This window comes from Marmota marmota, unplaced genomic scaffold, assembly GCF_001458135.2.
Source record: "Marmota marmota marmota unplaced genomic scaffold, marMar, whole genome shotgun sequence".
Taxonomy (NCBI): domain Eukaryota; kingdom Metazoa; phylum Chordata; class Mammalia; order Rodentia; family Sciuridae; genus Marmota; species Marmota marmota.
In genome coordinates, this window is record NW_026000207.1 from 735,522 (window position 1) to 749,329 (window position 13,808).

Below are 13,808 nucleotides of genomic sequence, written 5' to 3' on the forward strand. Positions count from 1 at the left end.
AGATCCGGGCGGAGCCCGAGGACCGGGCCAGGGCGGGCTGTGGCGGGGCGCTGGCTTACCCCTGGGTCTGGGGCGTGAGGCGTAGACGCCACACAGGTCGCGAGGGAGTCCGAGTGCTTATCATTTGTTCCCCTTGGGTTTCTTGTATGTGCTGAGGGCACCAGGAAGAAAACTTGGAAGGCGATTCTCAAGTGATTTTGCCTCGATACGATTCCAGGATAAAAACGAGATGTGAGGGCGACATCCCCTGTGGCTTGGGGTTAGAGTCCCGCGGCCAAACGACGGAGTGCTGCGGGCGGCGTGCTGACGGCGACAGCGGACCCGACTGAGCGCCTTAGGTTCCTGTCCACGGCTGCGGCAGGACGGTAGCTCTGAAGAACAATGGGAATGGCCACTTTGAAAAAAAAATGTTCTAGGTCAATAGATATCCAAGGGGCTGGGGTGGTGGCTCAGCGGTAGAGCGCTCGCCTAGCACGCATGAGGCACTGGGTTCGATCCTCAGCACCACATACAAAAATAAATAAAAATAAAAACAAAGTTATATTTAAAAAAAATAGATATCCAACTAGTAAGTTTGATTTGCACCTCTGCTCTTAAACATGCAGAAAAAATGATTTCAGGCTTAAAAAGCTTATATGGGAAGAAGACTACCCTTCTTTACAGGGTGGTCATGGAGACAATGTGTTAGTGATAGGATAGAGCAAGATTTCCCCAGCAAAAGCACAGGCATCACCACACGTTCACCAGCAACATCAGAGCAGTGGGCTTCTGTTACCACTCATGCCATAGAAGATTCTGTGACAAGTCACACAGATAGGACGATATTGAGGTTTCTGTAAGTGAATATGTATACACTATATTTAATGGCTTATACGAATTAAGGAAAGGTTTCATATAAAAAACTAATAAAACTCGTAATAGTCATTTTACATTTGAATTACAAAAGACAGATGACAAATATGAAAAGAAAAATGCATTTAAACTGGGCAGTAAGAAAACTGCATTAAAGTAAACTAGAACTTTTGATGAAAGTCACATTTTCAGTGTGGTTAACACTAAAAAGGTCAGTAAATAGTAAAAACTAACAGTGGGTGTGAAGACTGGAAAAAGTGTCCTGGAGAAGTGTGGCATTTGTTATGTCTCCACAAGATTCATATGTTGAAGTCATCACCCACAATGTGACCTGTTGGGTTGTAGGGAATTTAAGGAAGAACTGAAGGTTAAATGAGGCCATGGGCATGAGCCCCAATTCAGTGGCCGCTGCCCTTAGTAGAAGAGATCCTAGGAATGTACCCACACAGAGGGAAGGCTGTGGGAGGACCCAGCAAGAAGGGAGTCTCCTACTACACAAGGAGAGAGGCCTCAGGAGAAACCATGTCTGTTGGCAGCTTGATCTTAGACGTCCTACCTCTGCAGCTGAGAAAATAAAATTTTGTTATTTAAGGCTTCCTGTCTCTGGTTTTTTAATGGCAGCCCATACAAACTAAATGGCATTATATAGTAATCTAAAAATTTTCAGCCTTGTGCAAAACAAATTCTTTTCAACATTGCATAGTCCAGGTAGACAAGTGCATTTAAACTCACAGGCAGGTATCTGTATAGTAGCAAAACCTAACTGCCCAAAACTGGAAAGCAGATAGACAAAAACCTCTGAAAGGAGAATGCAGAACAGTATTCTATTCAGGTATTTATGTCAGAATAATATACAAAACTGAAAAATAAAGAACTTAATAAACATGCATGTTGGGCAAGTGATTTAAGGCATGTAGTAATCATTATTATTTGGTTCCATTTGTATGAGGTTTCCAACCAGACAAAACTGAACTACATAGATGCATATTTAAAACATTGACGTTAAAACTATCAATAAAAACAAGGAAATGCTTACTTGGGATATAAGAAAATAAATTTTGGTTTGGTAAGTGAACTGACAAAGTACATGGGGCTCCTAGGATGCTATGACTTATGCACCTGAACAAGAGTTAAGCAGATGCTAACTTTAGAAATAGTTATTAAGCTGGCCAGGTAATTTTGTTTTCTGTATACAAGTTATTTATCAAAATTAAAGGGTAAATAAATAGGATTTATAAGAAAAGTTGGTCTGTTATCAAAATAAGAAAAAGATTTATAATAATTTAATAACTAAAAATATTATTTAAAAATCTACTGCCAATATTATAAAAACTCTACTGCCAATTTGAGCAAAGCTTTACAAAAATAATTCTGGAAAAATATAGCTATACAATTTTTAATGTTAAATATCTCATTGCTAATTTAGAAAGTTGAGATGATATCAATATTTCACAGAATATTAGAGGTATATTATGAAATGGAGTCATAGAGGAAGAAGTATTAATTGTAACAAAGTGTTAATTTAAAAATACATATTATAAAATTAGTCAAAGAAAGACCAAAGAATTGTAATAGAAGTAAACAAATCATTAAAATTTAGTTTTAGCACTGTGTTATTCAGCTTTTGGTCACCGTGACCAAAATTCCTGACAAAAGGAGGAAAAGTTTATTTTGGCTCATGGTTTTAAAGGTTTACTCTAGGGTGGGTCAGCTCCCTTTCTCCACTGCCCAGGGTGAGGCCAGCTGTCATGGTGGAAAGGCATGCCAGGCGGAGCAAAGGAAAGGGGAGGAGCCTGAGGGACTACACTTCTGGGGCATAGTCACAGGGACCCAACTTCTCCTACCATGCCCCATCTGCCTACAGCTATCTCCCAGTCTGTTCAAATTAGATGAGCTTAGGTTACAGCCCTCAGGATCATATAATTTTACCTCTTAATATTTCTGCACTAACTTAAGGAGCTTTGGGGGGATACCACATATCCAAACCAAAACAAGTGCATTTTCTCAAAAACTGGTAAATCACTTGGTTACCACCACATTCTGGAACACGTGGTGTAACTACTCAACTCACTCTTCGCACAGTGTTGAGGGCCACTCAGTCACAGCCAGACCACATGGGACTCACAGCTGGTGGCCGTAAATCTCCAGTTAAAACCTTCCATGGGAGATCTGCTCTGATTACACCCTAGACCAAAATAAAGGCCTCAGTCCCCAGGTCCACCTCTCTCTGGCTGTCCACATGCTGGTCAGTCCCTTCTGTACTGTCTTGCCAAACAAATGTAAAAATAAAGGAATGAAGGGAAGATAACTGCTTCCAATAACTGGAGAATAGACTCAAATGAGAAAGTAATAAAATCCCCAATCCTGTGTTTGGTTCTGGAATAAAAAAAAAAACTATAAAAGACACTGATAGAAAAGTTTTAAAATATGAGCATAGTGTGTAAATTAAATAATTCTATCGAATGAATGCTGACTTTTCTAAATTTGAAGATTGTACTCAGGTCATGGAGAATAATACCCATTTATTTTTAAAAAGCACAACAAATTATGCATTGCCAAAGGGTACAATGTTCCCATCTTACCATAATGGTGTTCAAAAGATAATATATATTATCAAAAATAAGATAGGTTATGCATACATAATAGACAAAGAAAAGTTGTTCTGTTATGAAAATAAGAAAAAAGAAGATATACCATCGTGTTGTATATGAAATTAAGAATAAAACTTAGGAAGACAAAAAATATATGCACAAAACTATATGCATCTAAGGATACAAGAGAAGGTCTATTCTGTAGTTTTATAAATAACATCTACAAAGGTGTTTTGGCAGGTTTCATAACCCATGGTCCATTGTTAACATATTCCCATAAGATTCAAACAAAAGTACAGTGGCCATGCATGGAACTTGTACTCAGTGTTAAACTGGATATCAGACTTCAGACATTAAGGAAAGAAAATAAGCATACAATATTTGGAAAAGAAGAAGTAGGTATGTCCTCCTACACCAAATAAAATATTTCCTTAAAACTATTTTTATTTTGAGTCCAAACATGAACAGTCAATTTTCAACTTCAGCCTACCTGAAGCCCTTGTACCTCCTCTTATTGCCTTAGGACAGATTACTTTCTAGTCTACAATGGTATTTATTTCAACAATGCAATGTTTATTGCCTTTTTCATAAGTATACAGTGACTTCCAGAAGGGCAAACTTATATTTTGTTCACCAATATAATCCATGTGCCTAGAAACATACCGGAAACCCATAAACTACCCAATAAATATTAGTCAAAATACTGAACAAATATGATAACATGAGAGCTCAGGAGAAATGTTCTAATTATAATCACATTTTTTTTCCTGCTTTTGAGGAAGAATTGCTTTGGAAACATAGCCTCTAGATCAGCTAAGAATCTGGGATAAACATTTGATTGACATCCATCTCACTTGTTAGATTTCGGGTTTCTCATCTTTCATGTGGATTTTGTTGATTTCAAAAGTTCACTTTTATTGCTGGGCATGGATTTCTCCTGTAATCCCAGCGACTCAGGAGACTGAAGCAGGAGGATCAAGAGTTCAAAGCCAGCCCTAAGCAACTCAGAGAGACACTGTCTCTAATAAAATATATTTTAAAAGGGCTGGGGGATGTTTCTCAGTGGATAAGTACTCCTGGGTTTAATCCTTGGTACCAAAAAAGAAAAAAAAGTACACTTTCCTTAATTGTCTCTTAAATTCCTGTTGGATATATTTTTAAATTGTTTTAATAGCTGTCAGTGTTCTCCACAATCCCAAGTGCTCCTCAGAGATCTTCTTCAGTCCCCTAGAAGATGCTCTCACTGCACTCCCAGGTGACATGATAATAACTCCCAGCAAGGAGGAGAGGTCTTGCAGTCCCAGACCTTTATCTGAGGTTCATGTGTCTCACCCACACACTTGACACATGCTGCCTCTGCATCCCTGTCTTGAGAGGAAATCCACATGTGGTAAGTAGCTTTTCTCTTTTCTCTTTGGGGAAGTATCAGATTCTCAGAAAGTATTTTTCTCAGGAAATCTAAGATTAACTAGTATTTTTTTTTTACTTTTTTTTTTACTGGGGATTGAACTCAGGACACTTGAACATTGAGCCACATTTCCATCCCAATTTTGTATTTTATTTAGCAACAAGATCTCACTGAGTTGCATAGCACTTTGCTTTTGCTGAGGTTGGCTTTGAACTTGCCATCCTCCTGCCTCAGCCTCCCAAGGTGCTGGAATTACAGGTGTGTGCCACCATGCCCGACTGATAGATTAACTCGTCTTAAAAATGCTTTGCCTTGGGCTGGGATTGTGGCTCAGTGGTAGAGCCCTCGCCTAGCACGGGCGGGACCCGGGTTCCATCCTCAGCACCACATAAAAATAAAGGCATTGTGTTAAAAAAATGTTTTGTCTTTCTGAGATTGGAAACAAAAACCTTAGGTAGATAATAGAAGTCAGATGACAGATTAGTGATAGATGATACATGGACGGTGAATGATGCCTAGATGATGATAGGTGATAGGTGTAAATGATACATAGATGATAGATAAAGGATTGATGAATCCCCGAACACATTCAAGAAGCAAATGCTAAGGGAGGAGAGGCATGTGGCCACTCCAGTGAGCTCTTAGGGCTGCCTGGCATCTCCCTTCTCTCCTCTCAGATTCTTTCAGAAACTGCTCCCTCTTCTCACTCAACACATGGCCTCTAACAGGGCTCTGGCTGAAGCCCTGGGGGATGCAGGCACGCTTCAAGGAAGGAGATAGGGGGTGAGCTCCCACTTTGAGCAGACATGGAGTGCCTGTGTGGGAGCGGCTGCAGGTGTGTGGGTAGATCACACTCAAGATTCAGTCCCCAGAGTTCATCAGCTTCTGCTGTTTCCTCTGCTGGACCCTGAATCTCTTGATTTCTGCCTTTATTAGTGAATGGCCCAATGAATTAAGAAAAAATTCAGTGTAGATGAGAACGGTGGGTACTGTTCCTGGTCAATGCAAGGAAGTCTTAGCCCATGGTATGCTATCTTAGACTTTTCCCCTGACTTGACGAGTCTGGTCCTCATGGCCCGGGCCAGTGGCTCCATGGTCCTTGTCCTGCACAGACACCGGCAGCCAGTCCAGACCTTCACAGCCATGTCCTCTGCCCTCAACCTTTCCACAAGGCCAGAGCCACATGCACCCTCCTGGTCCTGGTGAGCTCCTTTGTATTCAGTCTACACTATTTTGACAGGTGGGTGATTCTAGCTGCAAATGAAGGGCAATGGGTCGTGAACGGCTCTGTGCTGGTGGCCTCATGTTTCCCAACACTGAGCCCTTTGTGTCATCGTCAGTGACACCTGCATGTCTCAGTTTTTGTATTCTTGTTAGAGAAGGATGAATCTGTTTTCTTGGTAAATCATTCATTTCAATATTTGTTAAGATTAGGAAAGTGCTAGAATTTGTGATACCAGGAAAAATCAGGACAATATTGTCCTTGCCCAAACAAACCTGTCACATAGTGAATTTTACAAAGAAAAGTCTGAATATCCTCTGTGAGGAAATTCGGAGGAAAAGTTCATGGAATTCTTAAATACTGTGAATAGAAGGAGGTTTCTATATTTAGAGAAATTTAGGAAATCTCTTTATGTCTTAAGATACATGGAAGGTGTTTTTTAAAAATATTTTTTGAATCATATGATTAGAATATTTTTTTTTCATTTTTTGTGGTACTATGGATTGATCCCAGGGCCTCTCTACTAGGAGCTACACTCCTTCTTTATTTTTTATTTTGAGACAGGAGCACACTAAGTTACTGAGGCCAGCCTTGAACTAGTGATCCTCCTGTCTCTACCTCCCTGCTCTCCCAGTGCCCAGCTTGGGTCCAGTTCTCTCTGCTCACGGGGAAATCACTTTTAATTATTTTAAGTTGGCTCAAATGGTTGGGTGAAATCCTTTATGCTCAGAGTTTATAGAAATAGGGTGAGAATCAGATTTAAGAATAGAACAAGGAAGCTGATAGAAGTTCTGGGTGACCCTTAGGACAGCACCCACCTTTCTTTCACTTTTTCCTCTTCAGCTTCCACATATGACAGAAAACATACGACCCTTGACCTTCTGAGTTTGACTTAATTTGCTTAACATGATGGTCTCTAGTTCTATTAATTTCCAGCAATGGTTTCTTTGCATATTCCACCTAAAAATATAAACAAATATCTGCATTAAATAGTAAATATTAGTCTCGTGAGCTATTGATATTGACTTTTCTTTTTTTGAGAGAGAGATAGTGAATTTTTTAATATTTATTTTTTAGTTTTCGGTGGACACAACATCTTTATTTTATTTGTGTGTGGTGCTGAGGATCGAACCCAGTGCCCTGCGCATGCCAGTCGAGCGCGTTACCGCTTGAGCCACGTCCCCAGCCCTTTGATTTTTCAAATTAACCTTTCTCTTATTTTTAAAAGACTTTCTTGGAATCTTAGTTGATATTCCAAAAGGGATTTCATCTCTTTTTGTCACTTAGTTTGCCCTGTTTTCTTTTGAATAGTAAATGGCACCCCATAATCTCATAGCACTCACATTACTGCGACCTTCCCCTGTGTTTATGTGGTCATCAAAGAGTTAGAATTCACATTAGCTGCCTGGCATGGTAGCACATGCCTGTAATCCCAGTGACTTGGGAGCCTGAGGCAGGAGGATTGTGATTCAAAGCCAACCTCTGCAACTTAATGAGGCACTTAGCAACTCAGCAAGACACTGTTTCTAAATAAAATATTTTAAAAAGGGCTGGGGATGTGGCTCAGTGGTTGAGCATGCCTGGGTTTAATCTTCAGTAACAAGAAATAAAATCATGTTAGCTTTGACACATGTAATTGCACCTATTAGCACCTGAAATGATGTAATAGTATCAATCATTATTTTTTATTGTTCTGGTAACATTTGATTGGAACATTCTAGCCTGACCATAACTGCCGGATGACCAGCACCCAGGTAGAGCATATTCCTGCTTGGAGGTGTGAAACCTACGGGGAAAATAAAAAGTCAGAAAATAATAAGAAATCAAAGACAATAGGCAGAGTATAGTTTTAAAAGCAGGGTGCCTGGTGGGTTTTCCAACCCTGACAGGAAATGTAACTGAACAACAAAAAAGGCCCCAATCCTTTATTTAAAGGGAAATACATCAAAAGGTTTCAGTGTGGCAGGCTTCTTGAAGAAAACAGGATATGATTGAGAAAACAAGTTGTTTGGGGCTTTAAATGTTACACCCATCTCTGGGAGGCTGCGTTGAACCTAGGACTGTGAGCTAAGGCAGAGCACCAGCATGATCTGGGCTTTCTTAAACTGGGGAATTTCAACCAGGAGTTCCCAGAAAAATAGCCTCTCTGCTTTATAATGGCTCAAACAAACCCACAATTTATACAAAGCTTCCAATCCATAACTAACTCCCTTCAAATTGTGAAATTAGTTCCCTTCAGATATCTGCACATTCTGGTGTTGCAGCCTCTATGGGATCATGAGTTTGGGAATTATTGTGCTTCTTGAACACAGTGCTATGCCATCCAGAAGCGGAAGCAGCAGATGGAGAACTATGAGGGAAGAAGGGAGAAGGATATCAGACAGAACTGAAATTCATTTCTATTTATTCACAGCTGATGGCTGCAATTGGGTATTCATTCAGAAAAGAGATATTGGCAATGAATACCTGGTTCAGCTGATTGAAACCATTTTATTCTGGTTCTAGAGGTCCTTGTCAACTCTGGGAAATCTAATTCTTTCCCATTTGGCACTTTCCTTAATCATAAGAACTCAAATATTAAATGAAGTTAATCTAAAGAGTTGATTGACCAGATGTAGGTTCATCCTGCTTGTTTGGAACTTTGCCATAGACAAGAATTTCCTCATTTACATGAAGCATCTGTCTAAATTCAAGTCCTGCTGCTTGAAAATAAGATTTTTCCCCCTCTGTAAACCTGAGTTGGAGGTTTTGTTCTCCCTATCGTGCTTTCCCTTGGGATTTCAAGGATCCTTCCAGGAAGCGGGCAGCACATTACTAATCTGCAGAATGTTCTTCTACTTCTAACCAGAAGCATGGCCTCACGCTATTTCACTAACAACAACTGACAAGGCTAAAGCCTTCCCTATGATCCAGGTTCTACTTAAGAAATACCAATTCTTATTTTCACTCATTTCTTACTCTTTCTTTGTGATCTCTGACACCAATGAACTCAGAATCACCCAAGAATATAGGCACAGTGGTGCACACCTGAAATCCCACAACTCCGGAGGCTGAGGCAAAAGGATTGGAAGTTCAAGGCCAGTGTGGGCAACTTAGTGAGAACTTGTCTCGAAACAAAAAGATCTATGGAAGTAGCTCAGTGGGGGAGAGCCCCTGGGTTCGATTCCCAGTGCCACACACACATGAAACTTTCCAGGGAAATCAGTATCAATACAAATGCTTGGGTCTTGTCCCCCTGAAGCAAGGTAAGTCCCCAGTGTTCCTATTTCTCCAGTGATTCTGATGCACCTCCAAAGTCTGAGAACATCCTGATGCAATAGAAAGAAGTGCCAAGATTAAGGGAGTACCCAGTGTCAGGCACAGCAACTTGAGATCTGGCAATTCTGCAAAGAAGAAAATTATACCAAGAGAAGAGTAAGCCGCTGCTGAGCAGCAACCTGTCCATCCAGCTTACTGGACAGCATTGAAACCCAATGACCTAATGATTTGTCAAATTAAAAAAACACAGACACATTTCAAATCTATATGGCTTAATTGTTTTCTTGTGCACAGTTGTAGGATAATGAAATAATCTAAATAAAATAGTGAAATAAAGACATTTCAGTGTTTATATTACCATAAAAGAATTTGCACCTTTTTACATACTGCCTATATATTGTAAATAACTTGAGATGTAGTCTCATTTACATGACAGGAAATACTTACAGGTTTAAAAAAAATAACAAATATTATGGTCCTAAAACCAAAGGTGAAAACTTTAAATACAAAATATGTTTTAAGTCATGTTAAACTCTGTTAATTACTACTAGTGAGAGGAAACCAAGACCTGATTTCATGAAACGAGGCAAAAAAGAGCCCTTGCTGCTTTGGTGTGATTTTAGTTGAATTTTTTCTTTTAAAAATGACTTAATTTTAATTATGTGGACATTAGAATAATAAGATGGTCTGTTATATTGAAGTATCATTTAAGAGAGTATTAACTTTGCAGTTTGTATTCTATCTATTCAGATTTGAGAAACTATGGAGTATTTTTTTCTCACCTAATTCTTTTGCTATTACAAAAGCAAAAGCTTTGATTTCGCTCAGGATTTGATATCCTGCCCAGACATATAGTCACAAAACTTGAGAACATGGTGTTCCCATGCTGACAAGGAACCAGTAAGAGAGCCAGGTGCACCACCACTCAGAAAATGAGGCTGTCACAGTGTGCTGAGGCAGGAGAAGGGCAAGTTTAAACCCAGCCTCAGCAATTTAGTGAGGCCCCAAGCAATTCAGAAAGACCCTGTCTCTAATAAAATATATATAGAGAGAGGCTGGAAATGTTGCTCAGTGGTTAGCACCCTGGCTCAATCCCTGATATATATATATATATATATATATATATATAAATCCANTATATATATATATATATATATATGCTGATACTTTGCCCCTCCCCAAATCCATCCTATTGTAATAGGGTCCACTTTATATTTCAAGTGTAAACTTTGCTGCTTGACCCCCCAAATTGCTTACTTTAAAACTGACATGGTTTTCTTTTCCCTTCACCCTTTCTTCTTCTCCTTGTCCCCCTCCTTCACAACAGGGGAAACCAGACTAACATTTTTCCTGTTCCAGGGTAGATTATCATGTCCTTCACTACCCAGCAGAGTGTCACTGTCCACAAGAATAAAGAAACCCCAAATCTGGGAACTAGAGAGTGATCCTCTCAAGGACACTGGTGTGCACTTAGTAATCACATCTATTTGGATCCCATCCCTTATATTCCTCTTTTAAAAGCCCTGTGCTAGCTGCTGCCATATGGAGTTTGCTCAGGCCCGTAGAGGAGCCTGACAGCACCCAGCTGATGTGACTGCGCCTTCAGGAGGTTCAGGGGTCACGTTCAGCATGAACAGCCAGGCCAGGACACCCACAGCAAGGAAGAGCATGGGAGAGCTGCCAAGGCCCCGATGGAAGCCCAGGACCTGGCTGTCTATGACTCTGAATGCCCAGCAAGCAGTTCAGGGACTGATGACAGTGGAGAGGGCAGCTCCTTTGCAGGATGACATGAGCAAGATATGGGCAGGATGTACAGACGGTGTTACAGGCAGTTGGAGCTGATGTCACACAAGCTCTTCTTGCAAGAATATTGTTTGAAATAAATACAGATGCTTCTCTCAAAGCCGTTAAAGAAAAATTGAGCATATTTGCAAAATACAAACGAAAAGGCACAATCTTCATTGCAAATATTCTCAGCAATTTCTGCCTTTGTTTCAACAGTGGGACATAGATGTACAGGAAACTGAGGGAAAAGAAGAGAGACTAGCTAATATATTTCAAGATGAAAAAAAAAAAAGCATTTTTTTTCCTTTTTTCCCCTCCAAGCTAGAATTGTTCAGTGCAAGAAAATTAAAGAAATTGAAAATTTATATGCGTATCAAGGACCTGGGGGAGTATCTTGAAAGTCTTGTTGTCAGTGAACAAAATAAAGTTTAAAACAATGGCTGAGTTGCAGGGAAAAATTATGACAGAAACTCAACAAGAGGTGGAAGTTGCTGAAAACTCACTTCAATCCGTTATACTGATGGCTCTGAAGAAAAAGCTCAAACCTAAGTTATATGATACAAATATAACATTATCTACACTAATAAAAATTCTAGTATTATTCAGTTCATATTGTTTGCCATTTTGTTAAACACAGGAATTCCTCTGTTAACCACCAAATGAACCCTAAACCATTTTATAAGTATCAGCAGTTACAAAGTCACACACATCAAACTTGCAGCCCTTTAGCAGTGATGGTGATTTCTTTACCCTAATACTTCCAATCACATTGTAATAAAGATGATTCACTTAAAGATAAATAAAAACCCTGTGTTCCTCCTGCAGAGAACAGTCCATCACTACAGCTTAGGGAACAAAAGTAACCGTGTTTCAGCTTTACTAGCAAAGCAATAAAAGTTTTCCTTTTGCTCAAAACCTTGTGCTCATTATTGACAATGGCGACAAGGTCCAAGCCTTCTGTATCTCTGTATTGAAAGACCAAGATCTGCCACAGTTGGATATTTAATAGACTCTAAAACTGTGTTCAAAAGTGAAATCCTAATGTTCCCTTCTAAGCTCCTCCATTTGTTCCACCTCGGGATCAACTTTCCACCTGCAGTCCCCCTGTAACTGAAAAGAAGCCAGACAATATTCATTAGATCTGGGTTCTGAGCGAACTCATTTTGTATCTGAGTGATAGTTGGGCGCCTCTTCTGGGGCAGGTGGAGGGCAGAAATCCTATCACCCAGTTGGCCAATAAAGGAGCAAGGTGGGCGGCCCCTGGCACTACCTCCTAGGCCGCTCGGCTGGGAACCCCGGCCTGGCTGTGGCTTTCTGTGGGGATTCCTGTGGCCAGAAGGCCCGTGAAGCGGGCCCGCCCGGAAGGCGCAGGAACGTGGTTCAGGCACCCAGAGATGGACTCAGGCCTCCTGCAGGCTAAGCAGGCTTGACGGAACCCAGGGCTTCCCACCAGCGGCACCCCGAGTCCTGAAGGAGGTCTTAAAACTCCTCAGCCAGAGGGAGGAGGGGACGGCAGTGAGGCGCTCCGAGCCGCCCTCAGCAGCACTTGGCATCCCTGCTTCACAGGGCGCCTCGATGCTGTTCCCAGGGGCGCCTTGCTCTTTCCAGGGCCTGCTTCCTGGGCTCACCTTCCGCCTTTGCCACCGCCTGGCGCTGAGACAGTCTTCTGAATCCAGCCCTCTTGGTCTTGGGTTTCCTTCTCTGTCAAATGGTCTGATCACTGCGCTTTCTCTAGGGGTCCTGTCAAGAGAAGGGAGAGGTGAGACTTGCATGAGAACCTTGAATGCGTTGCAGCGGGGAGTGCTCGGTTTCTAGTGTCCAAGAAGGACTTTGCCCTGCTCATGTCTGGTGAGCAGGTTGAGTGCAAGGGGAATGGGACTTCTTAGAATCCTCACATCCACACCATGCGAATGGGCCGATCCTTGGGAAGAGTTGTGCACCTGCGCAGAGACTTCAGTGTCCTTTCTGGCGTGCCCCTCTCGGTGCTGCGACCTGAAGCGAGTCCATCACTACAGGCTCCTTCATCTTTTGGGGTTTAGGACCAGAATGTTAATCCTTCCCTCCCTGGCTTGAGGGTATCCGAGAGGGCACTTGTGTGAGGTGAGCGATTCTGAATCTCTGCCGTGGTTGGCGCTTCACTACCGACGCCCTGCACTTAGACCCTCAGTCCCTGATGTAAGTGGAGGCCATCCAGGGACCTCTAGGAAAATAGAGCTGGTGCAGAGGCCCCAGACAGCATGCACGGTGATGGCCACAATTTGTACAAAGATGGATCCTATCCTCCCACCTCCATCTATCCCTAACAGCAGCCCCCAAAGCGGACTCCGCCCAAGGTCTGGTCTCCCCTGGGAGAGCATAGGCCTTCCGCAGTCACACCCCCAACTCCGAATAACCCGGAGACGCCAGCCTCCTGGGCCAGCGTGGGTCCAGCACCGCCGCTGCACAGGTACGGCCTTTGGATCAGGTATTGTGCGTCCTACAGACCTGAGCTGACCGGAAGGTTCTCACACGCTGGGCATGGGGCTAAGGAAATGATGTCCTGAGGATCAAGACAGGACAGACTCCTGGGGCCTCCCTGGACAAAGCTCCATCCACAGAAGTCCTTGTGCTAAGGGAGCCTCCTGGGGAGGAATGACGCTGGCATCTGTCCCCGACCTGACCTGCCACTGTCCCTTTCTCCAGCCCCTGCGGG

The 13,808-nt window shown here is 41.9% G+C and overlaps 2 long non-coding RNA genes across 2 annotated transcripts; one reads left to right on the top strand and one right to left on the bottom strand.

Annotated features, from left to right (window-relative positions):
- Positions 1-1,443, top strand: LOC125612798. The gene is made up of 2 exons (XR_007343270.1): positions 1-96; positions 218-1,443. It is a non-coding gene; the product is annotated as an uncharacterized LOC125612798 (long non-coding RNA).
- A 1,572-nt stretch (positions 1,444-3,015) lies between these two features.
- Positions 3,016-13,775, bottom strand: LOC125612794. Its single transcript, XR_007343266.1, has 3 exons — positions 13,012-13,775; positions 12,745-12,856; positions 3,016-7,033 (listed from the first exon to the last, which is right to left on the bottom strand). It is a non-coding gene; the product is annotated as an uncharacterized LOC125612794 (long non-coding RNA).
- Between the last annotated feature and the right edge of the window lie 33 nt (positions 13,776-13,808).